The 24,683-nt window shown below is 32.5% G+C and overlaps 2 protein-coding genes across 4 annotated transcripts in view; one reads left to right on the forward strand and one right to left on the reverse strand.

The window, feature by feature from the left end:
* The window catches only part of Smr (nuclear receptor corepressor smrter), a 690,586-nt gene that overhangs the window by 485,818 nt on the left and 180,085 nt on the right, over positions 1 to 24,683 (forward strand). The window lies entirely within an intron of this gene.
* The window catches only part of LOC140445537 (uncharacterized), a 64,756-nt gene that overhangs the window by 7,579 nt on the left and 32,494 nt on the right, over positions 1 to 24,683 (reverse strand). Inside the window, exon 1 of one of the 3 annotated variants that reach the window (XM_072537631.1) lies at positions 10,493 to 10,587. The exons of 1 other annotated variant lie outside the window; for it this stretch is intronic. The gene's annotated coding sequence lies outside the window, so the exon portion shown is untranslated. Of the gene's footprint in view, positions 1 to 5,289; positions 5,397 to 10,492; positions 10,588 to 24,683 lie in introns of those variants that run through there. One more of the 3 variants, XM_072537632.1, reaches the window with a different exon arrangement.

Raw genomic sequence — 24,683 nt, forward strand, 5'->3', positions numbered from 1 at the left:
GTGATGAATTTGAAAAACCAAAGTTACTAATAATATATATATATATATATATATATATATATATATATATATATATATATATATATATATATATTATATCTTTATGTCTTTATATTGTATCTTATATATATATATATATATATATATATATATATATATATATATATATATATATATATATATATATAAACGGCAAATCTGGCAACATTGCAAATATTAAATATGAAATCTCCGTATCCCAAAATAGGTGTACCTCGAATTTTGTACAATTATGATTAACAAGTTACGAGATAATTGATCGTTTCCAGACTTTTGGGCCACTCTGTATATATATATATATATATATATATATATATATATATATATATATATATATATATATATATATATTAAACCTAGAGCTAAGAATAATACTATTATAAAAATTAATATTAAACTTACTAGTCTTCCGGATTTAACCGCGTTGATTTCCATTGCGCTGAGCTTTCGACATCCTCTTTGATGTCTTCTTCAGGTCTTCCGAGGTCTCAGTCTCCCAAGCCCCCAGACACTACATCACTATTCACTTCACTACACTATAGTGTAGTGTACTGTACTACAGAAGTGAAGTTTATAGTGGTCAGTGCAGTAGTGTCTGGGGGCTCGGGAGACTGAGACCACGGAATCCCTGAAGAAGACATCATAGAGGATGTCGAAAGCTCGGCGCAATGGAAATTAACGCGGTTCCGCCTGGAAGAATGGTGAGTTTAATATTAATTCTTATATTGTTCTAACCGCGGAAATCTTTCCGAACATATATATATATATATATATATATATATATATATATATATATATATATATATATATATATATATATATATATATATATATATATATATATATACAAGAATTTCCACAGTTTTCACTGTATTCCTTCACTCAACCGTTTTCTCCAATTGTTCCTGTTTAGCCAGTCCCCCTCCTGTAGGTTTCTTCTACTCATTGCTTCGTCCACTTCATCTCTGAAAGATCTTCGGGGTCTGCCTCTCTTTCTTTTTCCTATTGGGCTCCACTCTGTTATTCTATTTATCCACCGATTTTGGTCTGCTCTTCTGACATGTCCGTACCAGGTTAACCTCTTTTTTCTTATTTATTGTCCAATTTTCACACCCATAAGTGAGGATACTTCTTGTCATGGTATTATATATTTTTTTCTTTGTTTTCATGCTGATGTTCTTATCCCATAGTACCGGGTTCAATTTTCGTATGCAGTCTCTTGTTTGTCCTAGTCTATTTTTTATATCTTCCTCCGTTGTTCCTTTGTTTGATATTATAAAGCCTAAATACTTATACTTGTCTGTTCCTTTGATTTGTTTACCTTCGTCTATTTCCAGCTGTTTTATTTCTGTATTCTCCGTTGTTAGGTATTCAGTTTTCTTTAGGTTTATTTCCATCCCATTCTTTGTATATTCCTGCTCCAGTTTTCTCATCATAAAACTGAGGTCATCCTCGTCTTGTGCAATCACTATTTGGTCGTCGGCAAAACTTAGCGTACTTGGATATTACTTAAAGGTCAGTATTTGACTACAAAACTCAAAATGTCGATATATATATATATATATATATATATATATATATATATATATATATATATATATATATATATATGAGTACCTCGGAGGTAAAGGACACTATGTCCATTTTTATCGAAATTTAGATTATTGCACTTTTGAATATAACTTTTCTGGCTCTACACATAGGTAAACCATACTATGTCCAGAGACAATTCTACGGCAAGTTACCGACTTTTTAATGAACACCAAGTCCACTTCCAGTCAGAGGCAAACAACACCATGTGGACTTGATGTTGTTTACCTCTACTATATGTGTGCACCGTCATTTACCATCCGGACATAGTGTTATGTACCCTTCTACACTTCCCGTCATATAGAAATGGTACACTTTTTTTTCCCAATGTAAACCAGTGTTCAGACCAGAGATATATAAGAGAGCCTCTCTTACATATCTCTGGTTCAGACTGGAGACAATGGTTCGTGAAACAATTCATTGTTGCCATCACAGATAACGGAATTGCACTAAATCTAAATAAAAAAAAATAACGTTCAAAAATGTGTTTAGATAAATATTATTTTTATTATGAACAACAAAAAGCGGTATCTAATAAATTTAATAACCAGAGAGAAGGTTGAATTAATGTCTAAAATGTTTGAAGAATTTTTTAATAATGGAGATATATCAAAATACTATTATTTTAGCAGTTTCGAATTATAAAACATATATTTAAATTCCAGACTTGTTCACTGTAAAAGTTATTCATTTTGTATTAATTTCAAATTAAATTTTTAATTTTTCCAGTGTGTTTTATTTATTCTAGTACGCCACAACTCAATACAGTTTTGTGCTACACTTTACGAGAAACGAATGACAGCTCTCGATTTGAAATTAAACATAATAATTTAAAGTCATGTCTAAATTTTTTATTTTTTAACATTATTTTTGAAATAAAATATTTTCATAAATTATAATAAAACACGATTCAAGTCCTTCTTTTAGCTGGTTTGTTAGCTGGATATTGGTAAAATCTATGAGCCTCTAAGTGATGAAAGCTCAGAATCGGACGACAATGATATGAGACGTATAAGTAAACCAGCGAAAACAAAGGTAAAAGAGAAGGCTATTATTACTCCTACGATTAGCGGGGCAATAAAAAAAATCTTCTTTAGGACGATTTATCCCTAAGCAGTGATGCAGACAATTTCAATGAACATAATGAAGTTATTTTAGAAGAAGAGATAAGTGTTAAAAGAAATGTACAAAATATAACTAAGTGCAAACAAAAAGGTAAAAAACGTGTAGTAAATGAACAAAATTGGGCCTGTAATGTTCGCAAACGAAAAATAGCTGGTGGGAAAGAGTATCTCAGTAAAAGAGGCAAAGACATGCCTGCAAAAATGTTAAAGCCTCCTTGCATGTGTCGCATGAAATGCTCTGAAAGATGGCCAGAATACGAAAGACAAAAAATTTTCAACTCATACTGGACTAGAACAAACGTTTCAGATCTTAAAAAGCAATTTATCTTCTCATGTATCGACATCCAACCTACTCTTCGATCAAGAAAAAAAGATCTAAATTCTACCAAATCTAAAAATAATACACTACACTACCATTTTACAGTGAACAATCAGCTATTGAAGGTGTGCAAGGTTATGTTTGTAAACACACTTTGTATATCTAATTTAGTAGTAGTAAATATGTTGAAAAAAATTGAGCCAGGAGGTTTAATAAAAGCTGATCAAAGAGGTAGACACACGCCAACCAATAAAACTCCTACCGAAACCATAAATAGTATACATCAACATATTAAATCATTCCCAAAATACGAGTCATTATTCCAGAGAAAGGAGTAAGAGAGATTATCTGGGCACAGAACTTACAATAGAAAAGATGTATCAACTGTACATTGATGAATGCAATGAAAGACATGTAGATCCAAAGCTCAGAGCAAAAAAGTGGTTGTACGCAGATATTTTTAATAAAGACTTCAAGTTGTCGTTTAAACCGCCCGAAAGAGACATTTGCGATACATGCAGTACATTCACCGCTCAATTAAAAAATAATCTTACTGCAGACGAACTAACCAGTGTACAGGCTGATCATGATGCTCACCTAATTGAATCTAAAACTCGGTATAACTTAAAACAATTGGACTTTATAATAGCTAAAGAGTCACCAAAATACAAAGTACTATCTGGTGATTTGCAAAAATGTTTGCCTTCACCACTAAAAAACAATTGTATTAGTTTCTACAAAAGGAAGCTTTGGATATTAAATTTTACATTACATGATGCCAGTGATTCTTCTGTACAATGTATAATGTGGAACGAATCGAAAGGGGCCCGAGGTGCAAATGAAATTGCCTCGTCAATTTTGAAATGGGCTGACAATACAATTCAAGTCAAGTAGAGGACATCACTCTTTGGACCAATAACTGCTATGGACAAAATAAAATTATAAGTATTATAATGTGCTATTTTTGGATACTGCAAATAAAGACGATCACTTAAAAGTTTTTACTGAAAGGGCACACACATATGGAAGCAGACACTGTTCATGCTTTAATCGAAAGAAAAAGAAAGAAACTCTCCAATTTTGCCATTTTAACACCATGGGACTGGCAACAACTAGTTAGGCAAACATCAGGTAAATTCACAGTGCACAATATGGAACTTGCAGATTTCAAAAACTTCAAAACGCTATTCGATAAGAAATTGTCATCTAATCCTCCTTTTGTAAGTAGAAAAAAAAATGTTAATAAAGACCTTGTTCTACTGTCAACATGTATTTTCCTACAAGTCCAACAAGAACAGATTGGAAAGTTCTTTTATAAGACCGATTTCAATAATCAAAATATGTATGAAGTGGACTTCATGAGGTATCAAAGACAGCAAGTAACGTTTCCAGCCCAATTAAATCAAGTCTCGGTAATCCCATTACCAATCACAAAACAAAAGTACAATGACTTAATTGCATTACTGCCTTTTGTTCCGTCAGTTTGTCATGCGTTTTATCAAAATTTAACACATAGCGATGTAGTCACAAACGATTACCCACAAGAAGATGAAGATGATATGGAGCATCTTTAACACTTTTGAAACTTGTCGTCTATAGTTTTACTTAATTATTATAACATTATAATATTTACTTCTAATAAAATAATAGTATAGGCTGTTTAATGTGTTTGTATTGTTTATTTCGTAAAGACCTTAACATGCAATGCCACATTATTTAAAAAATTTGTTAGAGGTAAATAACACTATGTCCAACTACACATTTTTAAAAAAATTTTAAATAATGAACGGTAAGCCTCAGGTATATAACACTTCATGGAATGAAAAACGATTATACACACCACAATAATAATATATTAATCTCGGTTAAATATAAGAAACATTGGAGTATTTACTGATTACAAATTTAAAAAATTTTAAAACTGCTCTCCTGAAAAAGTAAGAAAATGGACATAGTGTCCTTTACCTCCGAGGTACGGATATATATATATATATATATATATATATATATATATATATATATATATATATATATATCGACATTTTGAGTTTTGTAGTCAAATACTGACCTTTAAGTACAAGCAAATGAGTAGTACTGACAAACTCTTTAAGGTTTGTTAAGCTTTTGAGTTTATTTAACTCTTTCTTAAAACATACTAAAAATTGAAACAAAAAACTGCATTACACAATGAAGTTGTTGTATCTTTAACAGGCTTACCCTTGTGAGAATTGTATTAAAAAATTAACAGAATTACTTAACGGTTGACATTAGGTATATTATTTAATTTTCGTTTACTTTCAGTCAAAACTTATTACTGTGGTTACAGTCTGTCCCAAACCCTTCTTTCAGTGCGTCACTAATTTTGACGTCATATAGGATTTTAAGAATGTCGAGAATTATTGCATGGCATTTTAGTTAAATCTGACAGTTGAAGGATCGTAATCGGCTAAATGTGAAAATGTTATTTTTTGAAAATGTGGAGTAAAAACTTTAAGAATTCAATTTTTTTTTAATTTACATATTAGAGGACCCGTCCTGTATAAAAATTTTTATTGTGCATTATATTGGAACGGCAGTTTGTCATAATTCCTATTCTATACACTCCAAGGAAAGTGCTTAATTAGCTAAGATTTATTTATGTATTTATTATTATTTATTACAAACACTATGGCTAAAATGTATAGTATTTAAACTACTAATGTGAATATTTTTTAGAATAATTTAAAACTTACTTCACGAACGGCAGAAACTGGTAATAAAGTTGTCCCAGCCTCTTTTTCTAATTGAAAATAATTTAATAATTTTAATATTAGTCTTTGTTCATTCTCGGTATATCTCGGCATATTTAAAATATTTTTATGACAATAAATACAAAATTAAATTTTCACTGTAAAATGACTAAAAATACTATCCTGGAATGACAATTATCATTTTATCAGTTGACATTGTCAAAGTACTGTCACTATCGAGACCATCTGCGTCAAATTATATTTATGCGCATCATTGATTGGATATCTATTTAGCGTATTCTAAACTCCGACCAATTATATATCCGTAAGTAGAATTCACTTTAATATACAAATACCCGTGAACGAAATATAATTTTCTAAGTTCTATGTATAATAATCACAGACTCACGTTTTTTCTGTCACTTCTAGCTTAATGCGTTAGAGAGAATTCGATAAACTGTGACGCACTGAAAGAAGGGTTTGGGATGAACTATACCATGTTATTCCATATGTTATGTATGTATGTTACCATTCATTTTAGGTTAGTTTGACAGAGGAAGTGTCTATGTTTCACTTACCTTCATTGCAAATTTTGACATAGTATGTAAAAATGTTTCGTTTGCATTTATTAAACAAGCAACATAGTTTATGTTAATAAGTAATTAAGAAGGGAAAAAAACCAAAAACAAATAAACAATAAATTTTATCTTATTTGAACTTGGAATAATCTCTTTTTTTTTGTGTAACTTTTAAAGAACTTTTATATAGTTGTTGTTCTTTTATTTAAAAGAAGATTACTGTATATTTATAGCACTAAGATTTACAATGTCTTCTCTTTTGTTTAAGGTGGTTTGTGTAGTTTTAATTAAAACACATTTCTAGAAACAGTCTTTTGTTGTAATTTCTTTCCCTTCTCAATATTTCTGCTTGATCATAGTTAGGCGTGTGGCCCATCGTAATAGAATGTTCACTTAATGCACAGGCTTGTACTTTATTCAGATTAATGTCACTCTTGTGCGATGTTAACCTTCCGGACAAATTTCTGGACGTTTCTCCAATATATATTCTATTGCAATTACTACAGGGTAGAGAGTACACTACATTGGAGCTTTCTTTAATATTTAAGGGTGTTTTAAGTTTGGTGTGTAATTTCGATATTGTTTTTATATTTTTTTTTCCAATTTTGATATTAGGTACTTCTCTAAATGTATCTTATTTGTTAAACCTGGAATATATGGTAAAGAGTGGTACAATGTATTTTGGTTGTTTGTTGAAACTTCTGTTTGATTTCTTGTTATGACTTTTGAGACACCAAAAATAAGTCTATTTAGAAGGTTCGCTGGAAATGAATTCTCTAACAGGATCGTTTTTAGTTTTTTAAGACCGACTGTTCTATATTCAGGATGTGACAAGAATCACATCCCGAATAATATCAGGCCAACCGTATAAAATACTTTTGATTTTATGTAGTTAGGAACATCGTAAAAAGATAAAACAAAAGCCTAAAAACGTCTAATCATCTTAATATCTTAAAATCTAAACTAATGTCTACCTAGTCAAATGTTAAAAATGTCTTCCGTTGTTATTTTGACAGTGTCCTGAACGATGATGGAGAATGCGTCTATTACATTTCTCCATGTTTCTCTAGAAATTTAGGTTTATATAGGTTTACAAAAATTTTTTTAATAAAATTACCTAATATCAAGGTATCCCTAGAAATAAATTAAAAATATTCCGAGTGAACCATTGCTCTAAAATAACTTAGATATATTTTTTAAAATGGTACTCCTTATGTATTTTGTCAATTTTACATAATCTATTAAATTTAAAAATACAACCGTTAACACGAGATACTATTAACTGAATTGGATCTGGAGTCCAGTGGCTTTAAAGTAAAATTAGAAAAAGGTTATAAAATATATGGTAAAATTACTAGTAGGCACTATTTCTACTGCCATTTCGTATTTATTGTCATGAGTAAAATGTCGAAATACGTTTACTTCTTTTCATTACGGCGCGGCGCTTGTATCAGAAATATGATTAGTTAGCTCAACTATTTAATAATACACATCTCATTCATAAACCAGTGAACAAAACTGCGACAAGAATTGTTTTGTAGAAGCGAGTTCAATTCAAACATTGCCCCATGGCCGACCAAAAACCGCAACTAATGATGAAAAAAGAACCTTTAAGCTAGCGAGGACAAATAAGCGGAATCCAATTTAACCTACGTAATATTTTTTCACCCATTTTTCACTAATTTATTACCACCCTAATAATTTTCACCACCATACCAACCTTAAAGGGAGCGATTCTGCTGGCTTAAGGTTCAAGCTAGCAGAATTCGGAAAAAAGATTTGTATTTATTGGGTACATCGATAGACCTGAGCGAAGTGTACCGCCAATCAAGGAGTGGGGGCTGAAGTCTTAATCGGATTTTAGATTGATACCGCCATCTTCACTATTATTTACAACTTTGGCAATAAATTGCAAATATAGCACCTCTTTACTGACCCTGAGTGTGTTTTATGCTGAGTACAATAGTTTTTGAGTAATTTTTAATAGTAAACACCAGTGTACATTCATCTACGCACGATCACGTCTATAGTTGATTTTTAACTTTTGAAATGTGAAAACGTGCATTTTTTTTATACCGGACGCCCCCAAAATTAGAACGTAAAGTGCGGAATTTATGTCCAGTGTGTTAGGTAAAAAATAGGAAGATAGCAAAAAATAGGAAGATAGCAAAAAATAGTAAAAGGTTGAAGTAAAAGTACAATGCAAAAAAAATTAAAAATACCTTTTATAATTTTGTTTTGTCAGTTCAAAATTCAACCTAGCAGAATTATTAGCTTCTTATAGAGGGGTAAACGATTGTAAAGGTGATAAATGAATTGCAAAAGCTTTGTAGCATACAGTGGTATTTAAAAATTACTTTTTTTGTTTTAACCTAAGCTACCACGGGTTAGTCGAGAGGTGAAAAATAGTAAAAATCGAGCAGAATCATGTGGTATATTGAATTAGCTAGCTTAATGTTTGAGCTTCCGCTTAATAGCTTAATATTGACTTCCCACAAGGAGTAGTTAAGAAGTGAAAAATTAATAGGGGGTAATCAATTTGTAAAAACCTATTAAAACACTGTGGTACGTCATATATATATATATATATATATATATATATATATATATATATATATATATATATATATATATATATATATATATTAATTCTGCTGGCTTGAATATTTAGCTAGCGGGAACGTTTGCAAATAAAATTGCTTTAGTGGTGAAAAATTATCAGAGTGGTGAAAGTCTAGCAAAAACTTAAGAGAAAACATTTTTAATTTAAATTATAAGTCAAGTAAGTGTAATATAAAAAAAATCGCCATAAATTTTAACCTAACAGAAATGTTGGTTGATAGAGTAAAATTGTAAAAATAGATTTTTCATCATCTTAAATATTAACTTAAGAATTTTTGATTTTCCACATGGGTTAGTTGAGGGTGAAAAATTACTATGGTTGTAATACATTCGTAAAAACCTAGCAGAACTTCAAAAATAATTTTTATTAATTCTGCTGGCTCGAATATTAAGTTAACAATAACGTTTCCAAATAAGATTGGTTTATTGGTGAAAAATTATCATGGTGATCAACGTTTAGTCTAAACTTAAGCGAACAGTTTTTTATTTCAGTTATAAGTAAATGAGAGTGAAATTGTAAAGGAATAGTTTTTCACCTCAAATTTTAACAGAATTATTGGTTTTCCATAAGAGGCAGTTGAGGGGTGAATAATTACTAGGGTGGTAATAAATTCATTAAAACCTAGCAGAACCCTGTGGTATTTCAAAAATATATCTTTTTCTAATTACGCTGGCTCAAATATTAAACTAGCAGGAACTTTTCCAAATAAGATTGGTTTTCCAAATAAAATGGGTAAAAAACATGCCATCCGCGAAATTTTTTTCTGAATTCTGCTAGGTTAGGGTGGTTTGGGGGTGAAAAATTATTAGGGTGGTAATAAATTATTGATAAATGGGTGAAAAAATATTACGTAGGATAAATTGGATTCCGCTCATTTGTCCCCGCTAGCTTAAGGGTCCTATGAAAAAACCTTTAAACGTGATGCAAACAAGTAGCCAACCCATTGTAAACTTTTACTGGTTTAAGACTTATTTGGTGACAGAATGGAATGAAGCTGAATCGGTACTGCAGATTTTGTGTGGTTGTCTTTTTAAAGACAAATCGCATGCTATTTTTCTGACGGATATTCTTAAGTTAAAGTAGATTTCATATAATTTAATGAACTATCTGCAATAAGGTCGACCCAGAAATGTAACTCACAATAAGGACAATATAATTTTAAAGTCATCTACTTTAAAATGTATAATATATCTGAATTTTTATTTTATCAGTTAGAAAAAATTAAATTATTAGAAGAATTTTGTTACCTTGAATTATTATATGTATGTATATATATATATATATATATATATATATATATATATATATATATATATATATACATATCTTATTATTACCATTATTGTCATCTATCTAGTATTTCTAAATATAATACTTTATCTCAAATTAGTTTTAGAAATTATTTACTTATTCTTTTGAATAAAAAATATTTTCTTACAATTGAAATATATTGATGTGCGATGTTACCGAATCGTTCAATAGATACGTACCTATAACATTAATTTTATATCCATTTTTTCATTCTAAAAACAATTAGCACACTTTTTAACTGTCAGGAAATTTAAAAGACACATCCAATCAAAAGTTAGAGAGCTACTGACAGACATCTTGATATATCAGACTTTATAGCCATAATTCAAATATCCAGCCCCTCTGTAAAGCGTTCGAAGTATGGGTGGGGGCGGATCTCACCATTTCTGACTATATACGGCAACCGTTTGAATTCTTTGCTTTCCGCGCATTCTGGCTGGATATAATGGAACAATTGTGAGGGTTAAATTGATAATTACTATTGGAACGTTATAGGAATCGTTTAAACATGTACTTGATGCGGAGGAAAGGTAGGGGGAGTGGGTGAAATGCCGTGGAAACTGCTTTGTATTATTTAAAATAGGAACTAATATAACTACTGGTAATATATTTACAATGTTTATATATTAATTTGATTAAAATGCGGTACATTAGTGAGGACGATAGACAAAATTGTATGACAATAAGATTGTTAAAAATTATTTTATAGTATTATATAACAACCAAAAAAGAAGTGCGCAATATGAAAAATAATATACTGATACACTAAAATGAAGTGTAACAATGTTCGGGTATACCTTTCAGATTTATGATTTTTTACGTGAAAACGAAAATCCCTCAACCATAGCAATGAAAGATCAATTACCGATTGATCAAAAATGCTTAATAATTATTGTAATCTTGTCAGTACTGTTGTATTGGCACAGTGAAGAATAATTATACTTTCTTCAAGTTAATTAGTTTATCGGGGACAATGTGTAAGTAAATTAGTATCCAAATACAGTATTTATATGTTAATTTGTAACTCCGTTTTCTTTCATTAAGGAGATATTTTTCGTTTGTTTTTTCCTCAGACGGTTTATAAATTTATTGGCTAATTAAGAATGACGGTGTCCGATTAATATAGTTCTTACAAGCTTCTATCACAATTTTGGCTGGAATTTTGGCACTCGAACACTTTCACTGCACTTTTTAGAGATTTATATGCCAGATTTAGGTTTATATGCCTGATGTCAGGCATATATATGCCTGATGTCAGGCATATATATGCCTGATGTCAGGCATATATATATATATATATATATATATATATATATATATATATATATATATATATATATATATATAGTTTCAATTAATTGTTTTTTAAAACTTTAACTCTAAATGTCCAGTTTCGTAAGCTTTTTTATATTTTTAACATCATTGACTGCTACATGTCTTTGTAAGATGAACTTTCTTCAATAAATAGATGAAGTAGCCACCTTCTTTGTCTTTTATTTCTCCACTTTGACCGAAAAACCCACCACTCTTCGAGTGTACCTTAGTTTAATTTGGATTGACGGTCGTACTCCTTTTCTCGATATATATATATATATATATATATATATATATATATATATATATATTATATGAATCTTCCGGGTTTAACCGCGTCGAATATCATTGCACCGAACTTCCGACATCCTCTTCGATGTCTTCTTAAGGGCTTCCTCGGTCTCAGCCTCCCGATCCCCCATCGAGCAAGACCACTTATCTCTCATTAGACATTGTATGTCCAACACTTATTTCATCTTCCAAAATCAATTCTACAGACAAATAAATGGTGCCCAATGGGCTCTCCTCTATCTCCAGTAATTGCCAATTTCTTTATGGAAGACTTCGAGACCCGCACACTATCTACATCAATGCTCAAACCCACATGTTGGCTACGATATGTTGACGATACATTCATCATTTGGTCCCATGGCAGGGATCCTTTGATGTCTTTTCAAAACCCGTCTGAATGGTATACATCCTAGTATCTAGTTCACGATGGAGGTGTAAACTAATTCATCCCTACTGTTTCTCGACGTTACCATAAAGAAAAACTAATCCCAAGGTTTTCATCACTCTGTTTATCGAAAACCCACCCATACCAATCGTTACTTAAATGCCAACTCTCATCATCCCGCTTCACAAATTAATTCAGTCATTAACATGCTTGTCACCAGATCAATACGCCTTTGCGATGATAAGTAGACTTGCTGAGCTCTATAGTTTAAAACAAGTCCTCATCCAAAACGATTACCGCGAAAATCACATCAATAGGAGCATCCACAGATCTCCCACTCAATCTCCTAAAGACTAAGACCCTCATCATACGGAAGCTTTTCTTCCTTACATAAGAGGTGTCACTGACAAAATAGACAAAATTCTTAAATCAAGAGGAATAAAGACAATATTTACCCCCCAATAAAAACTTTCATTTCTTGTCCGATCTTCGAAAGATTGTAAAATAAATGTCTAAATGATATTCATAAAGTCTCAAGTATGACCCGCTTTTCCTTTATGGTTCAAATTCTTTACATTTTACCGGCCTTTTATATTTGATTTATGTTTTGTAGCAATATTTATTTTGTTTGTAATACACACAATGAAATCGTAGATTCATATATTTCTTTAATTAATTTTGCAAATTATTTATTAATTTTCAAACCACGGTTTTACAGAAAGTAACTAATTATGACTTCTTAGTGCAAGATATGGCATCGAGGTGTACTTACCGTTAACAGTTTAAGTTTCGAAGTTGTTCATTACAGTAATGGAACAACGTTGCCATATGATGCATCGTTAAAATAAAATACACACAAGTCCCCTGTCTCGCTATGACGTCATACGCAAAGTCGATTAAAATTAGAATGGCAAGTGAGCATATCTTGTTTGTTATAGTATCATGAGCTAATACTAGAAGCATGGGGTGCCGAAGAAATGCCTCAAGAATAAAATAAGTCGATTATAATTTTATTCTATACACAAAAAAGGAGATAGAACTGAATGCGCAAACTATAGAGGAATATCCTTATTAGAGGTAGTATATAAAGTACTTGCCATACTAATTAAAAAACGATTAGAAATATATATATAGAGAAGAATATAGGAGAATACCAGGGAGGATTTCGGAAAGGAAGATCAACAACTGATCAAATTTTTATGCTAAAACAAATCCTGATCAATTGCTATGAATACAACATTTCATCACAAGTACTTTTCATTGATTATAAAGCCGCCTACGAGACAATAGACAGAAACAAATTAATAGAAACGTTAAAAGAATTCCAAGTGCCAGAAAAAATAATAAGATTGGTAAAAATGACAATTAGACAAACCATTTTAGTTCTACAAAAAATTATAAGGATTAGTGGGATAGATAGGTCCGGAACTATTTTATATAAGGAGCATCAATGTTTAGCATACGCTGATGATGTGGTTCTCATTGCAAGAAATGGAAAAGAACTATCAAATATAGCAAAAAGACTGATTCGGAAAAGCTCTAAAATGGGACTGAAAGTTAATATTAATAAATCGAAGTACATGGAGATCTCGAGCAAAAAAGGAACAAACACCAGGTGATCCTTTAAATTGGAGGTGGAGGATGGATCAGTTGTAGAATTCTAGAAGGTGGATGGATATATGTACTTAGGTACTCTTATTGATCAGACATATAAGGAAGAAACTGAAATCAACCTGAGACTGACCAAGAGCAACAAGTGTGCTGGAGCCATGAGCAACATAATTAAGGCCAAAGATATATCTTGTAATACAAAAATAAGAGTATACAAAACTATAATTAGACCTACAATGCTATACGCTGCCGAGACATGGACTATGAACAAAACCATACAGAACACATTGGAAGCATGGGAAAGAAAGATACTTCGCAGAATGTTTGGTGGGAAAGTAGTAGAGGGAGAATGGAGAAGACGAACTAATGCAGAAGTGTACCATTTGTATGCTAACTCTACAATAACAAAAGTGGTGAAAAAACGTAGACTAGAATGGCTCGGTCATCTAGAAAGAATGAAAGGTAATAGACTAGTCAAAAATATTGCTTGGAGAGTACCTGAGGGCAAAAAAAAGAGAGGAAGACCAAAAAAGAAATGGAGATATGTAGTGATGGAAGATGTCAGAGAGATGGGAATCAGAGATTGGAAGCTGATAGCTAGAACAGAAAACGATGGAAATTATCCATCCAGCAATGGGCCTAAAAGGCCTGTAACGCTGTACATACATACATACATATATATATATATATATATATATATATATATAGAATGGAAAATGATAATGTGAGTGAATAATAAAAGTAAAAAGCAATGGCATGCCTCGCAAAACAGAAAACCAAAAATGGTATATCGATGGAAGGCAACCGTATATACGTATTTCTGACTATTGGTCGTCTTCAGTACGGGGCAGCCAAGTTAAAAAAGGGGCATATTAACTTAATGCCACAAATTGGTTGCATTGCTCCTTTAGTGATCCTTTCCCAAGTTAATATGTCCCTTTTCTAACTTGTCTGCCCCGTACTGAAGACGACCAATAGTCAGAAATACGTATATACGGTTGCCTTCCATCGATATACCATTTTTGGTTTTCTGTTTTGCGAGACATGCCATTGCTTTTTACTTTTATTATTCACTCGCATTATCCTTTTCCATTTGTTTTAAACATTTCAACGTTTGGCATTCCTTTCCCCAGGTAGCTGTAGCTTCCTCCCTGGTTGGTGTTAGTTGGAAAAACACCTGGAAACCATCAGGTTCTTCTAACTCTAATGCCACAAATTGGTTGCATTGCTCCTGTAGGTATCCTTTCCCAAGTTAATATGCTCCTTTTCTAACTTGGCTGCACCGTACTGAAGACGACCAACAGTCAGAAATACGTATATACGGTTGCCTTCCATCGATGTACCATTTTTGGTTTTCTGTTTTGCGAGACATGCCATTGCTTTTTACTTATATATATATATATATATATATATATATATATATATATATATATATATATATATATATATATATATATATATATATATATATATATTATATATACATATAAATAAACATATATATGAAGGGTCTCAGGAGAAACCATGAATGTCACAAAATATTTTATTGAAAAAAATGAATTTTACAGTTAAATATATAATGATATATTATATTCCAAAACATTTATCATTAACATTTATTTCTTTTCTGAGCCAAACGTTTCTTCATTATAACAGGCTGCAATTCCTCAAGATTTGAATTATTGACAGTTCCTTTGTCGTTTTTGTTATCTTCATTTCATGAGGTATACTTATGTACATTTCTTTTGCTTGTTAGGATTCGCAAAACTTTGACAAAAACGTTATGTCTTTGAACTTGTCTTCGTTAATAGCAATAAAGTTAAAGTATGATTGCATGGGTAGTTAAAATTCCGAAGGTGACAATTTATGCGACTTTTTAGCTTGAACGAAAGAACGAATAAGGTCCTCAAGTTTGCTACCATTATATGAATATCCGTGAAATACAGTACGAAAATGAGTAATAACAGATATCACCTCTTTAATTTTTTGCATTGCAAAAGGAGCTTTTTTGACATATCTATCGTTAAAAAATTCCACCCATCCCTTGATGAAACACTGAGATACTGAAATAACATTAAATGGGGCAGGCTTTGTGCGAGAAGCTATAATATTTTCCTCCCAATCAGCAGGCGTTTTCATTCTTTTTTAAGGTTAATAAGGCCCCTATTTTTATCGCCCTCAAGGTACAAATGGCCTCTAACGGGATATGTTATTGTAATGGATTGAAGACGTTTTACTACTATACTGATACCATGTAATGAATAAACCTTACCACTGTATAGTTTTTGTTTTGTCCACCTGCTCCGTCACAGAAAATGTGTAGATGTTGAACAGTTGGAGACAAATGATGCTTAATAAAATCGAAAAGAAACAAACACACTTCATCTGATCCCTTTTTAGCAATAAACTCTGGATATGTAGAAAAAAATAAGAATCAGCGTTTGATAACACATGGCGTTTGATAACACATGGCGTTTGATAACACATGGATGTTAAAAGAGTAAATCGAGAGCTGTCGGCGGTAATATACATCATTGGTTGAGATATTCTGAAAGGAAACACTTTTTTGGAAGTCCATAGCTATACCTTCATAATTCTTTTCTATTCGTGCCCTTCTTTTGCTTTCCTTTTTCCTGTCATAAAACGCTTGAGCCCTACGAAGATGAAGCTCTCTAAGTGCTCTTAATTTGGTTATTTCAGTACGTCCACTTTTCTGGTCTGTTTTAGCTGCTTTCATTTTTGCAGTAATTTCGTCACATTGACTGCAGGTATCCCATCACGGATAACCGAAACTAATGTTATATTTTTGTCTAAAAATTTCTCTGTAACTTTCATAAGAAATTTTAATTTCCGGATATTTTTCTTTAAACAGAGGAAACATTTTAATTATTTTACTGTTTCAGGCAAGTAGGTTTTACCTTTATTATCATGTAAGCTATAGTGACTACTTCTTGATTTAAATGACTGGATATGCTCGTGAACACTATTAACACTACTCGGCTTCAGTTTATTATAATTTATTCCGCCCCTTTTATCTTTAAGAGCCGTGTCAGACTACTTTAACTCTTTCTGTAGATGTTGAAGTTTGGCCCCTGTAGTACCATGAACTGCACGAAAAAACTTGGCACAAACTTGTACTTCTTCGTAATGTTTTTTCTCATCCTCAGCATTAGCAGTTGACCTTGGCTGAACTCTGACCTTGTACATATAGGCTGCATCATGATACATTGCATCATGTACATTTTTGGCCCTAGATCGCCGCCTCTGTATGTTTACTAATGATATAAGAGAACACAAATACGCATTTTGTTCATTATGAGATATCAATGAATTGAAATGATTCAAAATTCTTTGTCTGTTCATTTCATTTACTGTGTGACAAGCTTCAAGCGTTTGCATTTGCAGAATTCACCAAACTGATGTGACTGAAGCTTCATTTTTTTCATGACTTCATAACCTGCCTGCTATAACCTGCCCATTTTCACTCTCTTTTTAGTGGATATGTTTCCACTATCTGCCTGCTGACCACAGCTGACCCCGCCTTCGGTCTCTAATGTCGATCTAGACAATTAAATAATTTTCATTTTTATTCTACTTCATATACCATGTGTAAAGTTTTTATCTATTCAGAGTTAATTTTGGCATTACAAAAAACCAGTTTATATTTTCGGCTCCCGAATCTCAATAAACACGAATATGGTATATTTTTTAGTGTTTCCCTGTCAAAAGCAAAGTGGGATGTCCTGTATAGGATATCCACTTAAAAATATTTTGGAACTACAACTCGGGAACAATGGATTTCTGAGTCTTGGGCACTGAGAACTTTTGATCAGCGTGACCAAAACTACCTATCTGCAAAGTTTCAGCCAATTTAACTGAAACACTTTTATATAAGCAAATAAAAAAACACCCGGTATATTTGCACGAATACGACAACCAGTGAGGCTAATACATTACCGAACATAAAATTAGGGTCACCCCGTAGTTTGAATTTATTTTAGAAATTATAATTTTTTTAACTATTTTCGGTTGCAGCATAGCTTAATAATGGATTGCTTGAAAAAAATTGTTATGGTTGTTGTTTCGATAAGCGTTCGAGATAAAAAGCCCCTTACCCTAATTCTTAAAAACTATTTTCAGCATAGTTTTTCTTTCTGTGGTTTTAACATCAATTATAAATTGTTTGTGTAGTGTTGTTTGTCACTGTCAGTGTATTGAACTGAGCATAAGTTCTTTTGTGGCGGCAAGCATTGTGACACGAAACTCAGTGTGCAAGAGTGTGGTGACGGTACGAAGAAAAATGTAAACGTAAGTTAATAGAAAGTTAGGAGGCGATTTCATGTTGCTGATTTATCTTAACGAACTAGAATAACTGAACCGCCGCTTTCCCGTGAACACCGAATTGCCATATTAAATTTTGCACGAGAACACTTGACTTGGACAATACAGAACTGGAGTCGTGTATTGTTTTCCGATGAATCGAGATTCTGTGACTGTGAGTGTAAGAGTGTGGCGACGTAAAGTCGAGAGATATGCCCAAGCATGTGTTGCCGAGCGACTTCCATTTGGTGGAGGGTCAGTTATGGCATGGGGAGGCATATCATTTGGTGCTCGCACGGTCAGCATGGAGTTAGTTAGTCTTTATCGAGAATGGGACATTGACTGCACGTAGATATCTGACACAGGTTCTATAAGATTATGTTTTACTACTACTACTACTATCGGTTTACAGCGTTCTCCATAGGCCTGGAGGGATTTCTCTTTCCTCTAGTTCTTTTTCAATTCCCTCTCTCCAGCTTTTTCTCGGCCTTCCTCTTTTCCTTCTCCCTTGTGGTGTCCACGTCAAAATCGGTTTTGGAATCCTGTCATCTGGCATTCTCTGTACATGGCCGTACCATATTAACTGTTTTGTTTTTATGTCATCAACTATTGTATGCTTGACTCCCATCATTTCACGTATTCTCTCATTTGGTATCCGATCTCTTCTTGATTTTCCTGCTGCTCTTCTCCAGAAGTCCATTTCTGTTGCTAGTAACAGTTTCTCTGTTCTTTGTTTCATTTGCCAAACTTCGCTGCCATATGTGATTATACTTTTAAGTATGGTGTTGTATATGAGTTGTTTGTTCGCTTTAGATATTGTTTGGTCCCACAGAATTCCGTTCATCATGGATATGGCTTTGGATCAGACTATGTTTTACCATTTGTGGTTATTCTTGGAGACGACGCAACATTTATACCTGCATGATAATGCACGGCCCTATACTGCTCGGATAATTACTGAGTATCTGACGAGGTTAAAACCATACGATTTGGTTGGGTCTGCTCGCAGTCCAGATATAAAGTCCATAGAAAATGTTAAGGATGAGATGAAGAGACATTTAGGGAGTCATGTGCTGGCTCTAGAAAGTCAAGAGAGCTTCGCCACATATTGGTGCAAGAAAGCAACAATCTCCCGCAGAATGTGATACAAAATCTGATCCAAACTATGCCTCGTCGTTTGCAAGCTGTTAGCGAGTATTCATTTCTTTTGTCTCAACAAAAAACGCACTAAATTAAAATTATTCCTTTTCAATATTTGGTACATATATCAAAGAAAAATTGTTCATTTTCATTAATCTCAATAAATTTTGAAGGACAAAAACGTAGTTAAAAAAAATAATAATTTATAAAATAAATTTAAATTACAGGGTGACTCTAATTGTATGCTCTGCAGTATAGTTGCAAGTTGTGTCAAGTTTCAGGGAGGTAATGAACATTTTTTGTAGCTGTGCGCCTATTAAAATTATATTAGTGGTACTTACTGTTATTGTTCTGGTTTAATGTTATTGTATTATATAGTTGTTGAGAATGTATCTGGTAAAGGAATAAAAAACACGCGTTAAGATGTTTTGTTTTTCGCATAAAAATTATTTAGAAACGGAATTTGGGGATTTTAAACGGAAAAAAAGAAGAAATATTTTTTGACAAAAATTAAATAAATAATTCAAAAATTATTTTTTATTTGAAAAATCTCGCGGTGTACCATTTTTTTCTTTAAAACAATTAAGACCATTACCCGTATGCGCGCCAATGATGAATATACAATTCCTAATTGTATGTCAAAAAATGCGTAATAACCAACTCTTAAAACCTACCAAATTTCATTTACATATCTCAACCAGTTTTAGGGCAATAAATAAATCGTTGGTTTGTAAGAAAAATTTCAACACTCTGTGTCTCGGAAGAGGAAGCATTTGCGGGCATATGTTTATTCGCTCCGTGCGTGACTGACGCGACACCTACCGCCTTTATCTGACAGTTTTGTACCTACCAATTTTAGGTTAAACATATGACATATGTTTGACATTGTTAAATACATGCGAAATTGACAATTATTAATAATTAACTTTTTAATTATATTTTTTTAGTTTATGTACAAAATAAATGTAGTATTACAAACTGGGTTTCTCAAAATTCATCATAATATATCTTTTCAACCACAAACGGAAAAGAAAGGGAAAAATCTAGTACTGGCAAATCAAGTTTTTCACGTGAAAGAGCATATATTTAAAAATAGTAATAGTAAAGCTATAATATAAAAGCTAAAGTCATCAGGCACTTTGCAGTTAGCTTGAAGCCTTATAAAATATCATTATAGGTAAATTATTTAAATTTTTCCTATTTCAATTGCATAAAAATGAAGTTATGTGATATTTACTTTTTCATATTAATAGCACGGATCCATCTTTTTCTTTTCTCTAATTTATATGTAATCTTTGGGAACCTATAAAAACTAAACTTACTATTTTTGCTATTGTTAGCACAATTAAATACGCAATATGTATTTGCACACATTTTTGATAAAATTTATGCGTAAAAAGGTAGGGCCAATTTTGTCATATTTCGCCGCTACGCACGCTGGCATCGTTTCAAAATACCCGTACCATGGTCACGCACGGAACGAATATAGCAAACTGTCATTATTTTTTATGCAAAATCACTCCCTTAAGTTAGTTGCACATATTTACTAAAATTATGTATATTATACAAATATGTATTATTTAAAAGGTCTAAAAATCGACACTTTGAACCTCTGTAACTCAAAAACAATTGATATCTGAGTCTTGTGGCAGTGAGAACTTTTGATCAGTATGACCTAAATCTGTCAAATTTAACTGAAACCACTTTTAAATAAAGTGCCGGGGTCCTTTGTTTTTAAACAGATATCCGTGATCACAAAAATGAGTCCACTTTTATTTAATATATACGCAGCTCAACTGCATCGTTTGATGCTATAAAAGTTTTTCAGTATGCTGAAACTATAAAAGTTTTTCAGTATGCGGATTTTATTTGTTTCTATAATATCCCTAGTTCATATGAACGATATATTACAGATTTAAGTATATTTTTTGCTGCATGCGTGATTTATTAAATACTATGGGTTTTAGCTTTTCACGTAAAAGACAGCGGTTACGTGTCTTACCAGGCATAGACCTAAAACCCCTGATTCCTAGGGTGATGACTAGGTGATTTTACTATACCCATAGTGAAGGAATATAAATATCATGGGATCCATATTTATAACAAACTCTTATGGACCAGCCACTTATAACACGTAAATCAAAAATGTAAGAAAGTGCTCAAAATTCTGCGTGCAGTTTCCAAATATAAATGGGATAATATCTCATCTCAATGTTAAAATATCTCATCTATCTTATAGTATCCGCTCAATAATGGATATAATCTTTATGTCTCAACTAGCAAATTAGACTTATTAATCTTAGACATAATTCAGTATAAGGCAATTAAAATTAAAAGTCTAGGACCTATGGTGTCGTCACCTAATTGTGCAGTTCTTACTGAAGCACAAGAACCGCCTTTATATTTTCGAAGACAGTATTTAGCCAATAAAATAAAGTACAGGACGTTTAGTACGTTTACGGTTAAAAAAATAACAAATATAGCGGTCCAGAATCTTACAAAAAATATTGAAGAATTAAAACTTCTTTGTAGCGTTGTAGTCTGTAGCATTTTACCAATAAAACGTGTTGTTCTAATTTATGTAAATATTTATTTATAAGTTATTTAAGTTTACAGTACGATAATATCGTATCAACTAACTATACTAATATCAGCGCAGCTTATATATACAAGTTATTGGATACTAGAATAATCTGGAATAGTCCACCTCTATTCTCGCTTGAACGCCTCGATCTGTCGACCGGTCAATACATCAGGAACATTCATGAATACACATCATCGTCTCGAGAGATGCAACCGTTATATGGGGTACGTCGAAATAAGCTTGTTCGTTACAATATAGTTCAGCTCAGAGATTATCTATTCCGGGTGATTTGTTTCTGGCTAGTTTTTTAACTGCATCTTTAACTTCAAGAATCGTTGGTGGTTCCGTTTCTCCCTCGTCTGTTCCCCTTACCTCATCTCTTTTGCCTTGCAGGTTTTCTTCTTCTTCTATATTAAGTGGCTGGTTAAAGTATTTCACCCATCTATTCAATACATCTTTCCTTTTTGTTAATAGGTTGTCATTCTGACCTCTGCATTGACTTGTAGTTGCATGGAATTATTTTCTGTTGATGTTAACTTTCTTATAGAATGATCTGAATTATGTCTCTCTGTTATTTATTTAAGTAGTTTCATTTTTTCATTTGTGTATCCTCTTTTCTTCTCTTCTCTTTGTCTGGTAATTCTTTACAAGGTTGCCTTGAATTATTTTCTGTTGATTTTAACTTTATTATAGAATGCTTTGAATTATTGCTCCCTGTTCCTTATTTAAATCCGTTTTTTTCTTTTGTGTATCCTCTTTTCTTTTCTTCTCTTTGTCTGGCAATTCTCAACAGTTGTTCCAGTTCGTCGGGTAAGCATCTTTCTGAAGGCTTAATTTTTTTCTTTTGTTGCATTCTTGAATTCATGAAACCAATGATTTTTACGGGCACAATTGCCTGTTCCTATTTCATGTTTCGCTGCTGCATCAAAGTCTTCCTTTATTCCGGTCTAGTAGGAGTCTGGCCTTCTCCATTTACATTTTGAATCCTTAACCTGTTGGTGAAGTTTTCCGAGCATTGTTCTGTGTTTGAAATTCTAGCTCTCAATGTAGAGATCACTAGGAAGTGATCTGAGTCTATGTTTGCGTCTCCATGACTTCTGCAGTTTATTACGTGTGTTCCATGCCTTGAATTTATCAAGATGTGATCAATCTGACTAGTTGTTCTTCTGTCAGAAGGGGTCCAGGTTACCTTGTGTATGTCCCTGTGTTCAAGATAGGTGCCAGCGACTGTCATATTTAGTGCTGCTGCTAAGTTTATCAGTCGTAATCCATTATCGCTACTGATTATGTGTAGGCTATGCTTTCCTATAGTGGGTATGAAAACTTGTTCTCGTCCTATTCTGGCATTCATGTCGCCTAATAGAATCTTAATGTCATTTCTGGGACATCTTCTGTAGGCTTGCTCTAGGTCTTCGAAGAACTGTTCTTTTATTTCCTCTTAGTCTGACTAAACCAAAAACCAAAACCAAAACAGACCAAAGCAGACTAAGTTTTGGTTTGCGGCTGGTATTTTTATTTCCCACCTACCCACCGGTCATAGGACCGGTTGGGGCGTTCCCCTATCCACCACATGGGTCCGACGGGAGACAGACAATTCCACACGCACTCAGAATACCTACCAAAAGATAATAAATAAATTCAATGAAGTAACATATGAAGCACTCGGCACGAACCAAAGGAACAAAAAGTATTCTCCATTGTGGTGGACAAATGAAATCGCTAATGCAGTATACAACAAGAAACAAGCATATAAAAAGTGGCTGCAAACAAATGAACCAGATGATAGACGAACATACGCAAGATCAAACAGTGAAGTAAAAAATCTGGTAACTAAAGCAAACAATGTTTCCTGGTAAAATATATAGGATCAACAAGATTAAGAGAAGCATGGAAAACAGTAAAAAACCTGAGAACAAACAGAAAAGAGATGAGGAGAATAGATTTAATAGAAAGTCTTGGATCGAACATTACTCACAACTTCTGAATGGAACAAGACTGCAATTCACGAACACCATTACAACATATGGAAGTGGAATACATACGATGAAGACAGTACAGGAAGTCGAAGATGCAATACAAAATCTAAAAAATTAAAAATCATGTGGACCACAAGGTATACCGAACGAATTACTAAAACACAGCCCACAAGTATTGCTGAAATTACTAGTGTATGTTTTCACCTTATTCTATAAAGGACATGACTTACCATCGGAGTGGGCAAAAACACATATTAACAACATTTACAAGAAAAGAAAAAAAAACATTCTTCAAACTACAGGGGGCTAAGTATCATAAATTCACTCTTAAGACTCTATGGAAAAATAATAAAAAATAAAATTGAAAAAGAGATAGCAGATGTAGAAGAACAAAGTGGCTTTCGTGCAGGCAGATTCTGTATGCACAGTATATTTTCTCTAAAGCAGGTTATTGAGAAAAGATTAGGCCACAGCCTTTTAACTCATGTAGTCTTCATAGATCTGACAAAGACATACGATAATGTACCACTTTCAATGCCCAGGTTAGCAATGGAAAAAAAGCAATAAATAAAAAAATATGAAAGCAGTACAAGAACTTAACAAAAAATATGACAGTAAACATTAAAACTGGAAACAAATTAACTACAGAAATTCGTATTAGTAAGGATCTAAAGTAAAGCTGCCGAATAGCATACACTCTTCAAAATATGTTTGAATGAGGCGCTCTCAGTGTGGAGAAGAAAATGCTG

Source organism: Diabrotica undecimpunctata, chromosome 7 (assembly GCF_040954645.1).
Source record: "Diabrotica undecimpunctata isolate CICGRU chromosome 7, icDiaUnde3, whole genome shotgun sequence".
NCBI classification, from domain to species: Eukaryota; Metazoa; Arthropoda; class Insecta; order Coleoptera; family Chrysomelidae; genus Diabrotica; species Diabrotica undecimpunctata.